We start from the raw sequence: 7,636 nt of genomic DNA on the forward strand, positions 1-7,636 counted from the left end.
TTACAACAACTCCAAACCAAAATTGAAAGATGTGCAGTGGCTAACCACACATGTCATTCCCAAGATGACAGAAATGTAGTTGTTTCTTTGATAATGAAACCCAATCTGTTGTGTAAAGGGAGGAAAAAATACACATCTTTCTCTTAGTCACCTCGGGCAGTTAATATAGTGTGTTTTTCGTTTGAGTTTGAAATCGAGACCGAGAGTCTGTTTTTAACTTTTCAGATCACACGTTTTTCTCAGGCTGTATTTAGTCAGTGTGATTTGACAGCGTTAGTGTTGTTATTCTTCTCACCCTGTTTCCATTTTTGTCACATCTCTTTTTTTCTCTCCTTCCTGTTGCACAAGCTGCATCTCTCGTCTATGCACAAACAGGTAATGGAGTGACTGAACTGAGCTCAGTTACCCATTATCCCTCCCATTCACTCCTGTCAGTAATCTGCCTGCTCCTCCGCTCCGAGAACCCTCATGATACTGAACTTTTCCTCCCAGACATTTATTGAGAAAAACAAGCCTGGAGAGATTACTTTTTTTTCTGCTTAGCTGAACACATTCAGCTACAGTTCAGTCAGTGGGTCTTAAAGCTCCAACCACATACCAGACATTAGTTTGTGAGTGACAAAATTTATGAGCGACCGTTGAGCAATGCCAAATGCCTGTGTGGCTCAAAATGCTGTTAGGCTCCACTTATTCATTTTTATTACATTTTAACCCTGAATTTAGCCTTTATTGCATAATGAGACACTGTATATTAGATCACAAAAAAAAGAAGGAGCAGGGAGCAAGAATAGAAACTGACAAATACTCCTGAGCATAGCAAGGAGATCTTGTGGATTGGGAATGAGCCATGCTACTCTGGGTTTTTTAGGAGTGTGTGTGTGTGTGCTGTGTGATTGTGTGGGGAAACCTGATAGAAATCTGATTTGGCAGAGCTATTATCCCCTTTAGACTTCCAACAGTAGGCTTACACCGTGCTGTGGCTGCCACTAATCCCATAATGGGCTGACTTTGCACTGAAGCCGCACAAAGACCGTTCCCTTTGGTGAAAACTATGACAGTGGTTTCTGTTAATGGTGCCTATGTATGTGAGCTGCAACACTGTGTGTGTTCAGTTTGTGTGTGTGTGTGTGTGTGTGTCTCCTCAGGTGAGTGGGCAAAGATAGGTAATCTAGTGTACAGAGTCATCGATTTTCCCCGCTGCACAGGAAGTGGCTGGTTATTGATTCTCTGGGACAATGATGTCACTCCAGACGGTGCAGGGTGTTTACTTACCCACGATAATGTACGAGGCGCTTTGTCGCCAAACGCTGGTCAAATAACCCACTCCCTCACTCCTCTCTCTTCGCTCTTTCCACCTCCTGTCTTTTCTTTAATTGCGAATGCCCCCGTTAACCCCAGGTCCAATCATCACAGATGAGCGATGTCGTTTATAAAGGCTAAATATTTTTGCAGCCCTTTATGCTATTATGCATTTGCATTGTAACTTTAATAGCTTTTCCATACACATAGGGTTTTCCCTACACACTGCATTTGTTTAGTCAAAAATGCACTGATGTGACATTTGACTGTGAAGCAGGAAAACGGAAAGCTCGAGACTCTTCTAAGAAAACATTTGCCTTCTCTTTGTGTTTTATCTTCTCTCATTATCCCATCATTGTTTACTGAGTTCCGCTAAAGCAGGACTTTAGCTGTGGAGGATAAATAAACCACTATACTGTTCTATTATGTTAGTTAGTCCTAGTCTAATGAGTGGGAGTAGTGCCCAACCTCACTTTTGGCCCAACGGCATCTACCTGTTTGGCTTACGTAAGACCAGTAACTGCACAATAACAGCCAGCAGGTTAACTGCTTGTTAAATGCTTGTTTGTGGCACTAAAACAAAAAGTACTCACTTTTTTTTCTTTTTTTTAAGTGAAAAGTGTTTTTGTTTTTTAAATGAGTTGTTCATGTGTTCACAGAGTGACTCATGTTTCTCATCAGCACAGGAACGCAATTGGTGCATGCTACACTGGAGAGGAGCCAACTTATCTTAATTCATGTAACTCTTTAAAGTTGGAGAGATATTTGAATCAGTCTTGCGACCACGAGGGGAATGATATGATAGATTTTCTGCCATTGCTTTGCCCTTTTCTCGGCTCCAAGGGCCTGTAATTAATTAACCACAGAGCAAATACGTCCAATGCTACCTGTGGCATGAGACAGAGGACCGCACACGCGCACACACACACAATGCAGGCACACTTCTGTGAGGGTTCATGAGGTCCACAGAGAGTTTGTAAATGCCAAGAGCAAACTCATGTAAACCCTACACATTAACCCAGTTTATTTTTAAGCAAAGCTAAAGAGCAGGTGTAGAGGATTTGGGATAAAAGTGTCTTTAGAAATGTAGCTTTCGACTAAATAAGTTTAGATAGTGCTTTTCACAGACTTAACAGCCGGAAAGTGCCGAACAACAGTTAAAATGCAATATCAACAGAGAATCTTGTTAAAGCAGAATTAGGAAAAAAAAAACAAAAAAACAAACAAACAAAAAAACAAAATGTCAGCAGGAGGCCTGATTAAACAGAAAAGGCTTTTAACTGTTTTTAAAAAGCCAGCCAAATGGAGCTGGAGCGGTAAACTGGTCCAGAGTCTTGGTGCTACAGACTGAAAAGCTTTGTCCCCTCGAGTCAAGCAAAACTACAAAAGCTGCAAGCAATTCGTAAATGTCTGCTGAAAGGCATGGAAGTAAAAAGATTTAATTTGCAAGGTGCAAAAGCTGCTGTACTCTATTTGAAATACATTTAATTCAACTTTGACTAAGACACTTGCATGCCTAAGTAGGCGGTGTTTATGCAAGCAGTGGGATGTATGAAGATATTTCAGCCCAGAAAATAAATGTGCTTCTGTAAGCATTTCCTGCTATTTTTTTCACATTGTTTCAGAAGCTACAGACTCATGATCTCACATCATGTGCTTAAGTTTTCATGTTTGAGGAACTCTCCGGTTTAAGTCCTTGGAAATGAACACGTATGATGGAGAGAACACGTCCTATGGTTGCTTATTTATACTATCACTTTTCTCTCTTGTGTTTGTACACATGATGTCTGCTGGCTTTACTCTGTTTGTGTTTTGTGCGCTTCCTTTCAGACCCCCTGTTTGGAGTCAAACCTGTTGTGCAAAAAGTAAGGGACAACTGAGAGGATCAAAGGTGAAGGGAAGTGAAAACAAAGGGATGTGTTGGCAAACTACTCATCCAGGCTCCTTCTGTTGACCTTTGACTGCTTCAGTTAGTTCTTGGAAAAGAAAATGATGCAAATATTTTTGCATAATTTTCAATCAATTTCCAGTTTTTATTTGAAACTACATAATTGTGGTAAAACATCTATGATGCTGCATCCCACTTAACAAAAAACAACAACAATATATATATTCTTTTGTTTTGTTTTGTTTTGCCTTTAATCACATTCCTTTCATTTGCCTTTTGCATCTAAAAAAGTCCAGATTCACTCCCTGCCAGGCTTTTAATACTCAACCTTACTGGCTTTATTCTGCACGACAAAACACAAGAACTCAGTTTTTTTGTTCTACTTGGATCATGTGATGTGGATGCTGGTGTGTTTGCTTGAAACATTCAGTTTCAGCCTCGGTCTTTTAAGTAGAGTCATGTGAAAAAGCGATGTTTCACAGGACTCGTGTGCAGTGCTGTGAAAACTTAAGTACACCCCATGATTCAGTATCTTGTAGGGACCACCTTATGAAGCAATAACTCGAAGTGATCATTTTCTGTATGACTTTATCCATCTGGAACATCACTGTGGAAAACCTCCGGCCCACTTCTTATAGCGTTGCTTTGGCTCATTCAGCTTTGTGAGCATTGTTTATGTGCAGATGGCCTCACATTTGACTCTAGCGTAATTTGGTATACAGAAGAGTTCATGGTCAACTCATAACTACCCAGCCCAGGTCCTGCAACAGCAAAACAACCACTATGCTTGACAGCTTGATATCCTGTGTTTTGTTTTTTTGTTTTTATCCCCCCCCACACGTGCTACTGCGTTATGGGCAAACATCTCCACTTTGGTGTAGTATGTCTAAAGGACGCTGTTCCAAAAATCTTCTGATTTGTTTAGGTTAAACTTTGAAACCTGCCATGTTCTTTTTAGAGAGAAGCAGCTTTCTCCTGGTGACCCTTTTAAACAAGCCATATTTGTTCAGTCTTTTTCTGATTGGACTGTTATGACTGAGGCCTATAAAGACTGAGATGTAGCTCTTGAGGTTTTTTGGAGTTTCTTTGATCATTGCATGGTCTGACCTTGGAATGAATTTGCTGGGACGTCCACTTCTCGGAAGACTTCAGCATTTTGCTAACACCCGCCTAAATTCTCCAGACCAGCAAACTGCCAAAGTGCCTGCTTTTTATAGACACTTCTTGATGATCGGTTAGTAAAGTGGATTTGATTAGCATCACCTGGTTGCTATGTACCCTCGAGAAGATTAAAATAATGTCAGATGGAAACATTTAAAAGCCTGTTGATCAAGTCAATTTCAACCACGAGCAAGATGATGCTCGTGGTGTCACAGTGTGCGAAGTAAAGGCTCGACAGGTGTAGAAACAATAACTAATTAACAGTTTATTATAACTTAATACACAAAACTTCAGCTGCTCTGTGTTACACTTTATGTAAAAGTGAATTCAGTATGGAGTAAATCAGCCTCAAAAACAAATCTACATGTACAAAAGAAGTGAAATTATGAAATAAATGCTATTTTAATCTGAATTCACAAGCCCAACCATCAGCTGCACAAAATAATCTCTACAATGAATGGAAATGCTGAGTCAGTGACGACAGCAGAAAAGGACGGGCGCCAAGGTGATTGAGTTTCCAACCAATCAAACTGACATTTCATAAACAATTAAACGTTGATATGGCAATCGCCGTGACGTCGCACTCAATGTCCTGCTGGCCGTTTTGTTCTGCGATTCAGTACCAGAGCTCATTGCCTATTTATGAAGTAATAAGACACGGCCAAAACAGTTCGAGGGTAACGATTAGGCCATATCACTTCCTCCACCCTTAAAGAGCAGCAGTATCACATCCCTCTCTTCAACGCTGCAATCAAAATACATCCTGGTGAAGGCAACAGATTGAGAGGTGGTGGAAAAAGAAAGGGGCAGAAGTGAAAGCAGTGAAAGGAAGAGGCAGATTAATGCAGAGTGCAATCATTTCTAATCTTTGCTGTAGCCACTGTGATCTATTACATCAGACTTTTATTAGTGTCTGAACCGGTGTACTTAGCCGTGGTCGCCCCTCTCATAACCAACAGTACTTCTTAATCTAAGTAAGAGTTCACCAGGTTTTATATGAGCAAGGTGGTGATAACAGTTTTTTCTTTTTTACCAGTCTTTGATTCAGTGGCTCACATTATAACAGGAGTAGCTCCAAGGAAGATATTGCTTTCTTTTTATATTTTTGGGGAGTGACTATCCCACAGAAACCGGTGAAGGGTCGGGACTTTTGTGCGCCGTTTACAATGCCTGTCAGGGATTACAGGGTGACGATCAACACCTTTTTGGCTGCTTTCCCAGTAAGATGAGTCATTTCTTGCTCAGTCAGCAAAACCAAGGTCTTGTCAGACAGAGAGAGAGAGAGGAAAAAACAGCTGTGCATGCAAGCAGGCACATAGAACTATTAAAACCAGAGGTGCTGTCTTCTGATGGGTTGTTGGAGTCCTGATGTAAACATAAGATTAGCCATGTGAGCCCCATCTGTTAGTCTTTAGGTAACATAAGTACTAGAAGTAAGTTTGCCTTTAATTTTGCAGACACACTCACTACCACACTTTGTAAAGCCCTTTGGACTTGCACTGTTATCTCTTGACTCCCCATCAACAAGCCTATTGATGTGAAAGGGCATTTGAGATTTTTATTATAGAAATGGAGAGAGAGGCAAAAATATGACGTTTCTACTGATTTGTGGCAGCTTTGTCATTATCATGCTAAAGATAGCAGGGGAGGGTTTGGTATTCTGTGTTTTTCTGTGGGATCTTTTTCTCTTGGAGCCTGTTGTATTATGACAGCTGCCCTCTCCCTGTTAAAATAACATCCCCGGGAACTCACTCTTCCTCACGTGCACATGGGTTGCAGGCCAACACCTCTTCCCCTGGATTGTCGACCACTGTACATAGGGATTTGTGCATGTGCATGTTTATGCCTGGCATTACAAAGCCATAAAAGAAAGGTTACTTTTACTCCCAGATACCTCTTTCCCCTTCGTTTTTCTTTTTTCCGTGTGCTCCCTAAGGCCTCTGCAGTTCCTCTGCGTTTCATGGAATCCAGGGAACGTTGCTTCCTCCCAGTGTTGCTGTGTGCTGGACCAGGAGCTGCTGGTCTTGGAGTGGGGGGGGCACGCCTCTCCTCTCAGGAAAGAAGGCGCTTGGCGAGACCACTCCACTCTGATAGCCTGCCAGAACATACACAGATCAGGGGGAAAAAAGGAGAATGAAAAGGGACCGGGAGTGGCTGAAAGAACCAAAAGGCTACTTTGGTCCGGTTAATTCCTGCAAAGATTCAACTTTTACTCACAAGTCTTTACACAAAGAGAGAATTATGGTTAAACTACATAACATCAGCTCTCACGGCTGACTCTGAAGCTTATGATCAAGACTTTCCCATAACTTAGGATGAGTTCTGTAAGCCTGCGGGACAGGTAACCCTTTGCTCATCAGATGAACAGGCGTAACCTTAGAGCTGTGTTTGAAGAGTGGGGACGAGGAATATCCTCTTTATCTGTGTACAACGTTAACACAAAGTCTGCATGTGCCCAAACTTGGTATATAAAGGTATCGATTTTTCTCCTTTACTGTTAAAAACAGGTTTCACGGCTTTTCAAAGGGACGTGTTTACATGGAAAAACTTCTGTAGTTGTTTTTCAGAGAGGAGAGCTGCTGTTGTGAGCCTCAGGGCTAATTTGAAACATGTGGTTTTTGTGTGAGGCTTTTTAGACATTTTGTTTTGCCACTTTTTATCAGAGAAACTCAAACAGACAGAAATTACAACTTTGCAAATACACGAGAAAACCAAATAGTTTTCTGTGAAGCAGGCCAGATTAGGACTTCATACCTCGGCAGAACTTCTCTCTCTCTCTCTCTCTCTCTCTCTCTCTCTCGCTCTCTCTTTCTCTCTCCCCTTTTTTTTCAGAGAAACAAGAGAAGCAGAGAGAGAGTGCAAAGAAGATTGGTTCCTGAAACTGTTGTTCTGCCCTGTGATTGGTGAAAGCCTGTTGCTAGGCTTATGTCAGTGTTTGAGAGTTTTCCGCTTTCTCTCCTCTGTGCACTGATAGGTCAGGTTAGAACTGGTCTGGTGGACTTCTGCCACTTGTTGAACATCCCCACAGTTTCTGCGGTTCCCTCGCTTCTCACTGCATGAGAAAACACGGCAGCCGCAACGCTGAAAGACACACGTGCAGAATTTACACCCGGCGTCGCTTCCTCTCTGTTTTTAATTCTTATGAACTTTTTATCAACCTCTTTATTGGTTTAAGTCTGTTGTTAATTCTTCCGGGTGCTCGTAAAAGGGAAAAACAGCTGCTCTTTCTGAGCATTTGAGAAAGCAGCTGCCATTCTTTTAAACTAATAAATGTGAACTCTATTCTAC

This window comes from Aulonocara stuartgranti, assembly GCF_965226115.1.
Source record: "Aulonocara stuartgranti genome assembly, chromosome: 15".
Taxonomy (NCBI): domain Eukaryota; kingdom Metazoa; phylum Chordata; class Actinopteri; order Cichliformes; family Cichlidae; genus Aulonocara; species Aulonocara stuartgranti.